Here is a 13,001-nt window from a genome sequence, read left to right on the forward strand (position 1 = left end):
TTTTAGATTCTATTTAGGGGCGGGTAAAATCTGACCTGTTCATTTTCAGAAAAGTCCTGGTGTTTGACACAAAGAAATACAAATTGAATTCACAAATAATAATAATAACCCAGTTTTGTTTTGTATCTGAACTAGAAGTGCACAGTCTGATCTTTGAACACTGAAGAGTCTCAAAGTGAGCGGTTTTACTGTAGACAGGAAACAGGTTGACACAAAGGTCTGCACACAGATCCCACTTCAGTCTTTGCGATCGGGGATTTAAAGTCTCGTAAGATTCTCCTCGTGTCTGTGGCGTTCGCTTTCTGTCGCACGTTTAAAAATGGTTCCAAATCCTGTAGTGTGTGTCGGCCGTAACTGCTGCTGCGCGAGCCTCATCGTTCTGCTCTTAAAATGTTCGTATTAATCCGCTCTACGTGATCCCGTGTTTTTCATTTTGCTGTTTTGTCTGTAAATCGATTCCTAAAATGCAGCTCTGAATTCTCCCCTGTAACCGCAGGCGTCGATGAGCTTCATTTGACTGGAGCCGAGCGATTTCTTTACAGTCTGTGGACGTCTAAAGAGGAAAAGGACTCCGGATTTCGGCATTTTCAGTTTGTATTTTGGATTTAGATGTGAGTCATTTATCATTGAAAGACAAACAGACTGTGAGTAAAACACAGTGATAATAATAAAAATGAAATGTGAAGTTTTTGAGGCGCCTATGTTCTATTTTTGTCATAATTACACCAGGGATTCGGGACATATGCCTCTGCCGTGTCCTGTTTTACATTACTCCTCCTTTAGTCCTGGTCTTGGTTCAGTCCATATTTTAGTCCTGGTTTAATCCTGGTTTAGTCCTGGTTCAGTCACATCAGGACTTGTCACTTTTTTTGTGCTCTCCTTGTCTCCATCTCCTCTTTATCCTTCTTCTCTTCCTCTGTCTTCATCTCTATGTAGCGAGAGGGCATCTGACACACACACACACACACACACACACACACACACACACACACACACACACACACACACACACACACACACACACACACACACACACACACACACACACACACACACACACACACACCAGTGTATGCAGACACTGACACCGCCCAAGGACACAACAACAACATCATCATCATGGAACTCCACCGGCAAAAACATGCTGCTTTTTAAGTAAGATTAAGTAATTTACACCATACACATAAAAAACGTGTCCCTTTGATTCAGAGCCTCTATTCACCTGAGTGCTGTTGGTGAGAGAAGTAAAGCCCATCCACATCCACAGGACAGGGTAAGACAGACGTCTGGACACACCCTGGAATTTCAGTTAGTATTGTTTTTTTTTTTTTTTTTTTTTTTTTTTTTTTTAAAATACAAATACATAAATAAAAAGTTGGACTTTTCGACATACTGAAGGAAGTAACTGGCATTTCAGGACTAAACCAGGACTAAACCAGGACTACACCAGAACTACACCAGAACTAAACCAGGTCTAAACCAGGTCTAAACCAGGAGTAATCTTGGATTTAAGAGAGAAAACCCTAAGCCCGCGGATGTCACCTCCGAGCCCCTTCCGACAGTGAGTCCTAGTTTAGTAGACTTGATACTATACCAATTACGATACTACAGTGATAATAAAAGACACTCTTTCTTTAGACCCCAGAATGATTTTCAACATTAAATCGCAGTACTTTTTCTATTCCCACGTGGTCTTATATGTGTGTAATCCCTCAGTGGTCCAGTAGCTTCCATAGTGGATCATGGGCATATACTAGTCTGTGTACTTGTCTTATATTTGTTCTGATCCAGCTCAACATCATCGATTATTATCTGATTTTCGATGCTTTTGACAGCCTTTATGTGCACGACACTTCACCCGACTTGTTGCATAGATTTTGGGAGCAACTTAAGCCCAATTTTATGATTATTGAATGTATTTTTAAATGAATAAAAGCTGCTTTGAGCCTGTGGGAAAGCATGCAGAAAGTGTGGGCAGTTTTATGGAGAGAGAGGGTGTGTCCTTGAGGAAGGAAAGAGAGGAAAGGGGGTAGGAACTAGGAGAGAGGAGATGAGGGAGGGAGCAGAGCGTAGAGTAAAAGATCAGGTTACATGGAGCCAGAAGAGAGACGGAGGGAGAGAGAAGACAGAGAGAGAAGATAGAGAGAGAGAGAGAGAGAAAGAGAGAGGGAGCGAGAGGAGAGAGACATACAGAGAAAGAGGAGAGAGGAGCGAGAGGGAGAGAAAGAGAGAGAAGACAGAGAGGGAGAGAGAGAGAGAAAGAGGGAGCGAGAGGAGAGACATACAGAGAGAGGGGAGAGAGATGGAGGGAGGGAGAGGAGTGAGGGGGAGAGAGACAAAGAGAGAGAAGATAGAGAGGCAGAGAGAGAAAAAGGGAGAGAGAGGGGAGAGAAGAGAGAGAGAAATAAGATAAAGAGAAGACAGAGAGGGAGAGAGAAAGAGGAAGTGGGAGGAGAGAGAGGGAGAGAAAGAGGGAACGAGAGGAGAGAGAGAGACATGCAGAGAGAGGGGAGAGAGATGGACGGAGGGAGAGGAGAGAGAGGGAGAGAGACAAAGAGAGAGAAGATACAGAAGGAGAGAGAGAAAAAAGTCAGAAAGAGGGGAGAGAGATGGAGGAAGAAAGAGGAGAGAGAAAGAGAGAAGACAGAGAGGGAGAGAGAGAAAGAGGAAACGAGAGGAGACAGAGACATAGAGAGAGAGGGGAGAGAGATGGAGGGAGAGGAGCGAGAGGGAGAGAGACAGAGAGGGAGAGAGAAAGAGGAAGCGAGAGGAGAGAGAGGGGAGAGAGATGAGGGAGGGAGAGGAGTGAGAGGGAGAGAGACAAAGAGAGAAGATAGAGAGAGAAAAAGTTAGAGAGAGGGGAGAGAGATGGAGGGAGAAAGAGGAGAGAGAGAAGATAGAGAGAAGACAGAGAGGGAGAGAGAGAAAAAGGGAGAGAGAAAGAGGAAGCGAGAGGAGAGAGAGCAGAGAGAGATGAGAGAGAGAGAAAGAGAGAGAAGATAAAGAGAGAGAGAGAGGAGAGTGATGGAGAAAGAGAGAGGAGACAGAGGGAGAGAGAGTGAGCTTGAGGGAAAGAGAGGGAAAGAGAGAAGGAGAGATGAAAGAGAATGGAAGAAAGAGGGTAAGAGACAGAGAGAAGAGACAGAAGAAAAGAGAGGAGGAGAGGAGGAGAAGAGGAGTAAAGAGACAAGGAGAGGGAGGAACCAAAAGGGAAGAGAGAGAGAAGGAAAGAGGGAGACAATATAGAGAGAAGAAGAGAGAAGGGTGAAAGAGAGTGAAAGAGAAAGTGAAGGGGTGAGAGGCATGAGAAGCAGAGAGAAGAAGAAGGAAAGAGGACACAAAAGAGAAGAGAAAGGGAGAGAGGAGCAGACAGGAAGAGTAGAACAGGAGAGAAGAGGGGAGGATACAGAGAGAAAGAAAGAGACGAGAGAGGATGACATGATGAGATGAGAGGAACGTGGAAGGGAACAAGAGGGAGAGGAGAGAGAAAGAGAGATCAATAGGAGTTAAAAAGAAAAAAGGGAGGCAGAGGAGGATAGCGAGAGACTGAGAGAGAGGAGGAGAAGGAGGAGGAGACGGGGGGGCAGGGCCAGACTTTCCCAGTTGCCACTCCCCCGTCTTTAAACCTCCAGCTAACGGTGAATCTCAGCAATCTTCAACCCCAAAATCAAGCTTCTTTATGGGGGAGCGTCGCCGCGGAGCCTGCCCCCACCTGGAAGTCCAAACCCACAGTGAAATTAACCAGAGGTAAGACCGTTTTCCATCCGCGTTCATTTTGTTAAGTCAGGATTTGCAGCTTGCCTGAGTCATCACAGCGCAGGGCAGAGATGGGGGTTTAAAAATGACACAGTCCAGCTTCTGTTTTCAATTGACTCCACAAACTAGAAACTCCCCCAGAGGCTTAAAGGGAGCGAGATTTTCTGGGCATCATACACTGGCTGCTTTCTTGTGTAAACTAAAGCATGCAAATAAACAGGAACGTTTCAGAGCGCAAACAGAAGTTACATTCAGGTGTTTGAAAATGTCGTATTCCTCCATTTCCTTATCTGTTATAATGTTTCCTCATCATAAACAGACCTGGAGTTGTGTGTTTTTTTTCATTCACACACAAATCCTGAGAATTTAGACCTTATACCTTCACTGGAATCTTTATTTAACTAACTAAACTAAATCTAGCGTTATGTGACATCACAAGGTGGAACAGAGTGTTTTGAGCTTTGGAAATGCAGACAGACTAATAATAAAGTGTTACTCAAACATGTGTGAATGAAACAAAACACAACTCCAGGTCTGTGTGTGAAGAAGTAACAATATTATTACATGGCTTAAAGCTCATGAGAGTCAATTTTGACCCATGGAGAAATCATTAATACTACTGAAAGTCAAGTAATAGTATGAGGAGTAGTAGAAGTAGTAGTAGTAGTAGTGGTGATGTTATTTAAGACAATTAAGACTGATGTTGACTAGTCTATTACTATGTTAGAAATAATTACACTTTTTTTTAAACATGCAAGTAGTAGAAATAGTAGTAGTAGTAGTAGTAGTAGTAGTAGTAGTAGTAGTAGTAGTAGTAGTAGTAGTAGCAGTCGTAATAATTAGTGCTGTCATGCGATTAAAAAAATTGAGAGATTAATTAATTATGATCTGTAATTAATTAATCTAATTAATCTCATTTTAATCTCACCTAAAAATTGCTGAGAAAAGCCTTCAATTTGATGAGGAAATCTGAACATAATAACCTTTGTCTACTTAAACACAATAAAAAGTCCAGTCTTTCCTTAACCATATTAAAAATATTATTGATAGAGAAATGCTTTATATATGAGATCACTGGTTTTAGTCCTTGTTTTAGTCCTGGTTTAGACCTGCTTTAGTCCTAGTTTAGTCCTGGAATGGATTAATCCTGGTTTTAGTCCTGGTGTTAGTTCTGGTTTAGTCCTGGTTTAGACCTGGTTTTAGTTCTGGTTTTAGTCCTGGTTTAGTCCTGGTTTAGACCTGGTTTAGACCTGGTTTAGACCTGGTTTTAGTTCTGGTTTTAGTTCTGGTTTAGTCCTGGTTTAGACCTGGTTTAGTCCTGGACTGGATTAGTCCTGGTTTTAGTCTTGGTGTTAGTTCTGGATTAGAGGCGCACAGGAGGAAGCGCGGTTTACGCAGCGTACGCGAGAAAACACGGTCCACATGCGGCGCACGGGAGCAAGTCGGTGTCCGCGCAGTGTCTACGGAAGGAAACGTGGTCCGCGCGTTCTCAGGTTAATGACGATGATGAAGGTGTGCCTGTTGTGTTTGTGTTTGTGTGTGTTTGTGTGCGTGTCCCCTCATGTGGCAGGTCACTATAGGACAGTAGTGCAGACATCATGAGCCTATGCAGGTTGTTTTCACCAGTGACATTTAAGTTGTAGGCGATTTTATATTTGTTATTTTCTTTTATATTTCACGTCGGGAGAATAATTTCCAAGACACGAATGCGTTTTTACCTGTGCACTGCTGACTCTGTTCTACTGGCTCTTCGACCTCGTCCATTGTGCGACTGACGCCGCCAACGTTAACATGACGTTTACATCGCTGTTGCTGCGCACGTTTTGTGCGGGTTTCCGGCAATGAGTGGAATTACCGAAATAAAAAAATGTATAAATGTGTTTTTTGTGTGTGTGTTTGTGTTGTTGTTGTCCCAACAACACATAAAAACAGGTTTTATAATAAAGCAACTCGCATACAGAAACACTAAAGTTAGAGATTAAAAATGAGATTAACGCGATTAAAAAACATAACGCGCTAAATATGACTGTAATTAATTAATCGCAATTAACACGATAATTTGACACACCTAGTAATAATATGAAGATAAATAGTAGCAGAAGTAGCCTACCAGTGCAGATAAGTCAGAGGAGCAGAGGTTGAAGATAAGAGGGTCAGAGGAGCAGAGGATGATGAGGAAAGGGTCAGATGAAGAACAGGAGAGGATCGGAGGAGCAGAGGAGAGGGTCAGATGGAGCAGAGGAGTAGTGAAGAAGATCAAAGGAGCCGAGGATGGAGATTAGAGTGTCAGATGGAGCAGAGGAGAGGGTCAGAGGGGCGAAGGATGTAGAGGAGAAGGTCAGATGGAGCAGAGGAGAAGGTCAGAGGAGCAGAGAAGAGGATCAGCTGGAGCAGAGGAGCAGAGGATGAAGAGGCGAGGGTCAAAAGGAGCAGAGGGGCAGAGGAGAGGGGCAGAAGAGCAGGAGAGGGTCAGAGGAGCAAAGGATGAAGAGGAAAGGGTCAGATGAAGCACAGGAGATGACCGGAGAAGCAAAGAAGAGGGTCAGAGGGGCAGAGGATGGAGATTGGAGGGTCAAATGGAGCAGAGGAGAAGGTCAGAGGAGCAGAGAAGAGGGTCAGATAGAGCAGAGGACGTAGAGGAGAGAATCAGATGGAGCAGAGGATGAAGAGTAGAGGGTCAGATGAAACAGAGGAGAGGACCGGAGGAGCAGAGAAGAGGGTCAGAGGAGCAGAGGATGGAGATTAGAGGGAGAGATGGTGCAGAGGAAATTGTCAGATGGAACAGAAGATGCAAAGATGGTCAGGTGGAGGATTGGTTGGTGGAGGACCAAAAGCGGGACCCTGAAGTGATCTTCCCATCCAGGAAGTCCTCCACAAAGTTTTCAGATGTTGTTTTATGTGCACATGTATGAAAGAGGCATTGTTTCTCTTATGGTTCAAACTATGGTGGCACCAGTGATCAATCTATCGTTTTATTTTATTTAATTTTTATTTAAACTGGCTAGGTGCACTACTTTACGGCGACTTCAGCTCTCATCAGGCTCCGTAAATTTCCAACACGGAAATCAGCAGAGTTTTTTTTTATTTAACTTATTTTAGATGAATATTGAGATTTAAAATGTCCAAAATATAACACAATGATCCACAAGGTCCATAGATTATAACTGCAGCAGGCACAAACACAACATGTCTTCTTCAATTAAATGAAATAAAAAATGGTTACCAGGAGCTGAGTGAGATTTCCTTTAAACAGAGTGAGTCATGTTTATAGCTGTGGTCAGTCTGATCCCGGAGGACTGTGCGGTGACTCACGGGGTAGACTGGGACACTGACCAAAACATGTTTGAGTTAGCACGGAGCTAAAAATATATTCATTTCTGCATCAAAGTGTGAACGATACGGTTATGAGAGAGAGGAGATGGAACACTGGCACAGGGAATTTTATGCTGGCTGTGTTGTGTGGAATGTGTTGGTTCGATGTGAAGAAAGTGCATTCCTGAACAGCCACATGATTTGGTTCTGAGGTTTTTCTAGTGTGACTTTCACTACACATTTGCACCACTGACACTGGATATAAGATTGATTGCTATAATATTCTAATTGTAATTTGCCCTCTGCATATGTCCCTGTGGGTCTCATGGTCACTGTAGTTTAGAGCTCTACAAACATGTTCTGAAATACATAAGCTTCTTAGTTAGTTTGGCAATTCACATTTCAGTCTCTCTAAAATGTGAATGCTCCTGGACAGATTTAAAATGTGAACTCTTAACTGCATCTTGATTGTGAAATCGATCATCCATCAATAAGACTTTATTTGTCTCAAGGGGCAATTTAAGTAGCCAGGCTGGTGCCATCTAGTGCCTCCACTCAATTTAATTTCTCTCCAGTGACTAGGTCAGGAATCAAAATACAATAGATGGTTCGCAAAAACCCAGGAAGTGCGAGTCCGAGCACCAGCCAATCAGTGAAGAGCCATATATTCTGTGTTGGCAACAATTTCCGAGATCAAGGATTTAAAACCGGAACAAAGAGAATGTTTGGTGAATTTCATCAGGGGTAAAGACGTTATTGCCCTTAGCTTAATATATATATATATATATATATATATAAGCTTAATCTTAACGCTTGCTTAATGCTTAAGCTTAAGCACCGTGAGAAGTAAAATACAATAATAAAAGAAAAGCTCAAACAAAAGTCTCAGTGCAGCTCAACAGCAGAGCATCAGATTCAGTGTCAGGGCAGTGTGAGGAGCGTAACAGACCTCAGGACAAAAGTTCTCTCTGTCTTGAAGCCTCCAGTGGGAGCCAGTTAAACTCTCAACACACAACAGCAGAGTCTCCTCTAAAACTCTCTCTGAGTCCTTTAGTGCTCAGTAATGAGACGGGCCATTCCCTTGAAGCATTTCAGAGCGGGATGGTTAGCATAGCCAACTTCATGCAGGGTTGCCATGGAGAAACAGGAAAACTGCTCAAGTCACACAGTCCAATAGTCCTTAACTTTTTGTCCTTTGAACAGAGAATCCTGTACTTCTTAGTTGGTCAGAATCACCAAAAACTAAGTTAAAGTGGAAGAAAAAAAGTGAAAAAAAAAAAAAAAAAAAAGCAACCTCCCTTACCGACTACTACTAAAACACACACGAACCAGACTTCCTCTGAAAAAGAGATTCTTAGGCTACGTTTATATGATGACGGTCTGAACAGAAGACGCAAAAGTGGTGTGGATTGGAAATCTGCGTGCATACGGTGACGCAAAAGTGTGTGGAATTCAATTGAGTTTCCGTGCCAGGTGGTTCGGTGGTGCTGTGATCCGACATGTTTGTTTCTGTGTACTGTATGTATGTGATATAAAAGCGTGTGCGACGTGAGCGGGTCTGACCAGAGTTTTGTGTCTTGGGCAGTGTAGACGGAAATGCTACAGCAGAGTGTAGTCAACTTTTCCACTCTGGAGGGTGGTTTCAAAATTTTGCGCTTTTAAGCCCCAAAAACATCATCACCGTCTAAATGAAAACCACTTCCAGTAAAATATTTTGTTGTTTTTACCTGCAAGCGTGTCATGTAAACAGGCCCTAAATCTCAGCAGGACTCTCCTGGTTAAATAAAGGTCAAATAAAATAAATCCAAATGATATCTGATGTGTTTCTGCAGCCGTGGTCTTGGCCTTGCTACAGTCCTGTGTATTTGACAGAAGTGGGAGCTCGTAATTGATTTCTGTGGTTTCACTGAATTCATTAGCAGAATAAATGACTCATAGGCACTTAAGAAATTTGTGTGGTTGTGTCCCAGACATGTGTGTATAAATCATGCTTAGACACTAGATCCACATCTCTCTGTACAATATTTTCACGATACACATCTCACGGTACGATATTTATTGCGATATGTGGAGGATTATTGCGATTGTGGAGGATAACAAAACTGTGATTATGCTCCATTTTCCTCTTAAAATGCCTTGACAAGACTTAGTAAGTGCTTAATAACTATTATTTCTTCATGTAGTCTGCACTGAAATGGAGCAAAGGATCATGGTCTATGTAGTTCCCTCTGTTTTTTTAGCTGTTGCTGCACCACAATTCTTCATTTAAGCAAAGAGACTTTCGATATTATTCGATATATTGTCATGGCCCACGATATTATTATAAGACCTTTGACGATACGATATCACGATATTTCGGTTATTGTTACGTCCCTATTCACTTGTAGAATCCCTATTGATACTATGCAGCCTGTATGTCTAGGACAGAATGTACAGCGGTTACCATGGTACCACAAGGCAGACGTTACAAAACAGAGCCAAAAAAGTTTTAAAATCTTCTGAAAAAATACAAAATGGATTTAAACAGCACATTTTCAGAAGACTGTGATCAATACAAGTGTTTATGGTCCCGTTTAGGAGTTTGATTTTCAACAAAAAGGTGAAGGTGACAGAGTGAAAAATAAATCAAATAAAATAAAGCTCTTGCAGAGCTTCAGACAGAGCAGTGCCTACAGTTAGAATCACACCGCCAGAGAATGTTGAGGAAAGCAAGTGCAAAGTATCAGTAGTTTAAACTGAACTGGGGTCTAGTCTGAATTCAGTGGAGGAATTTGCTGTGTCTAAGTATAACTGTCAGATTGCAGATTTGTTGACCTGGTTTCTATGCCTAAAACTAAATAAAACTGTCATAAAGTTCATTGTCTTCTCTGTTAATAAAAATAAACAAAAGTGAATTTATTTTTTCACAATAGCTTCAGAAAGTGGCATCATTATTTAACCCCAAAGACGTGAATGTTTTCAGTTAAATGACTTTAACGGTGAATTGTGTAACTTTTCTGGCAGAGGATTTGTCAAACGCTTTTCTTCATGGATTTGTTTATTCATTGTCTGAAATGTTTCACAGTATTCACAGTACATTCAACTTTTCTGTCTTCATGGAGACCAAACCAGACCAAGTTATAGGTCACATCTGTGGAGAGGCAACCCCACTCACAGTCAGAATGTCTGTTTTTCTAGGTATTTTGAGCTATAAAACCACCTGTAATTGAATAAATATTAAGTAGAGCTGTTTAATGTCATACTGTGGCAATGACATCTCCATAGAAACAAGCCGGTGAGGGACGTCCAATCAAAAAGTTGCATCGTGCACCTTTCGACCCTGAGATGAATATAACGAGTTAAACCCATGGAGTTCTATAGGCCCCTGCACTCCATTCGATTAGTGGTGATTGATGGGGATTTCAATAGTCAGCAGCTCTATATGGTGCTGGTGCATTGTGGGAGGAGCAGACATTAAGAGATTGGATTTCTGAGCCTGTCCAGATTCCAGAGCCAGGACTATGTGTCGATAGACCGCTGAAAACGCACTGTGTGAAACCAGGAGTACACACAATCAGCAAACACAGAAACAATAATTTAAAGATTTAAAGGGAGACACTGCAGGAGAATCGGAAAAACAACATTGCATTGAGAGATATCATTTTGAAGCTTCACAAATGTAAAAACAAAATAGATAACAGGTTTTTCATTATGTAATGTTTTTTATGAGACTGTCAGAATTGAACATATTTTGGACAGAAAATCAGAAAAATTGATAGAGCCAGGTTTAGATTTCATCCTTTTTAAAAATTTATTTATTTATTTATTTTAACAAGATCTTAATAAAAATTGTCCTAAAAATTCAAATTTCACCTAATGTTTTTGGATTGAAAACTTCAGGCTAACAATTGGATATCAATAAGTCCTTCTATACTATAATAGAAATCCTGGAAAAGTCATTGAAATTGAAAATGTCATTTTCCTGGCCTGGAAAAGTTGTGGAATTTTGTATTTCAATTAAAGTTTTGGAAAAGTCATGGAATTTTAGTATCTCTTTCACGCAGCTACAGTGTTTTGTTAAGTTCTCATTAGACTATTATGATTATTTCAGAACATCTGCGCCTTTTGGTTAAAAGAGACGACAGTAAATACACTGACAGGATTTTGAATATTAAAAAACTATAATACCAAATCATAAGGTGAGTGGAAAGACTTAACAATTCAGATTTAGCCCTAAAAGTCTGATCAATTCTACACATGTAGTGCTGTAAAGTCAAGGAAAATTCACTTTAGGTCATGAAAAAGTCATGGAAAAGTTGGAAAAGTGGAAATTTTGTCAGTGAAAAAGAGTGGGAACCCTGTATGTAAAAAATGCCTTTAGTGTCACTTATCTTGCATTTATTTTATTAACGGTCTTTCTAGAGCTTAAAAGCACCTTGAAAATCATTTATTCTTACTGTGCTCACCTCTCCATAAATCTAATCTGTAAAACTTAAAAGTTAAAATTACAAGATGTTTGCCAACTGATCTCTCTGGAAAATCCGTCTGGTCCACATTGGAGGGAGTCCAGTGCATCTTAAGACCAGTCAAACTCAAATTTCAGTGATGAAATTGAAACAAAGGCTGTACTTCCATGTCTGCAATAGAATAACTTTAGAAGTAAAATCAACCTTGCATTTGTAGGATCTAGGTCAGTAGTGAGTTGTACTTCCTGATAGAAAACTTGGCAGACTGGTATATGAGAATATAGTCCCTCAACATGCGAGGATTCATGCGATGCAAGGTTAGTTTTATTTCAAACATTATTCTGTCAACACAAACATTTACATGGACAGTCTGGTGTAATAATAGTTTTGCTTCGGGTGTTTTGTGGAGCGGGTAAGACTGTTTTTAGTGGCAGGATAATTATGGCCATTGACATGCACTAGTCTAGCACCAGTGAACTCTGCAAATACAAGGACTGGATGGAATATTTAAAAAAGTGTCTCCACACGTCTCCAACACTCTGGCTCACAGGGAAATGAGGTCCTATGTCCAAAATTCCTGACTGTCCCTTTAAAGTCTTCTACAGTGTTAGACTTTTTTTTAAATCGTCACTCTAATTTTTCCATACACTAACCCCTTTAAAGGGACAGTTCAGAATTTTGGACATAGGCTCTCATTTCCTTTTGACCCAGAGTACTGTAGATGTGTGGAGACACTTTTTAAAATAATCCATCCAGTCCTTGTATTTGGAGAGGTTGTTGGTGCTAGGCTAGCGCATGTCAATGGCTACTGTTAGCCTGCCACTAAAAACAGTCTAACCCACTCCACAGTGTGCCCGAGACAAATCTATTATTACGCCAGACTGTCCATGTAAATGTCTGTGTTGATAGAATAATTTTAGAAGTAAAACCAACCTTGCATTTGAAGGATTTATGTCTGTGCAGCAGCAGCGATTTGTACTTCTGATAGAAAACTTGGCGGACTGATATATGAGAATATAGTCCCTCAACATGTGAGGATTAATGTGATGCAAGGTTAGTTTTATTTCAAACATTATTCTATCAGCACAGACATTTACATGGACAGTCTGGTGTAATAATAGTTTTGCTTCGGGTGTTTTGTGGAGTGGGTAAGACTGTTTTTAGAGGCAGTGTCTCCACATGTCTCCAACACTCTGGCTCACCATGGCTCCTATGTCCAAAATTAACGGTTTCTACAGTGTTAGACTTTATTTTTTTAAATCATCACTCAAATTGTTCCATACACTAACCCCTTTAACAGAAATGCAATTGCTTTTTTTTTATTAGTTCTTATCATCATTTTTTAAAAGATTACATTTTTTTTGCTGTTTATGGTCATACAAACTGATAATAATGTTAACGAAGGCACAAAATGTATCATCTATCATCGTATCAAAATAAAAGGTAATGTTAAAGAAAATAACATATGAATAATGCATTTGTTTACGT

At 40.8% G+C, this 13,001-nt stretch overlaps 1 protein-coding gene across 1 annotated transcript in view; it reads left to right on the forward strand.

The window, feature by feature from the left end:
- The first annotated feature begins 3,398 nt into the window (after positions 1-3,398).
- The window catches only part of plcd4b (phospholipase C, delta 4b), a 32,560-nt gene continuing 22,957 nt past the window's right edge, over positions 3,399-13,001 (forward strand). The window contains exon 1 of the mRNA XM_020937077.2: positions 3,399-3,747. The gene's annotated coding sequence lies outside the window, so the exon portion shown is untranslated. The remainder of the gene's footprint in view (positions 3,748-13,001) is intronic.

The sequence above is a fragment of the Boleophthalmus pectinirostris genome, unplaced genomic scaffold (assembly GCF_026225935.1).
Source record: "Boleophthalmus pectinirostris isolate CB_2022bp ecotype Guang Dong unplaced genomic scaffold, ASM2622593v1 HiC_scaffold_1, whole genome shotgun sequence".
Lineage (NCBI taxonomy): Eukaryota > Metazoa > Chordata > Actinopteri > Gobiiformes > Gobiidae > Boleophthalmus > Boleophthalmus pectinirostris.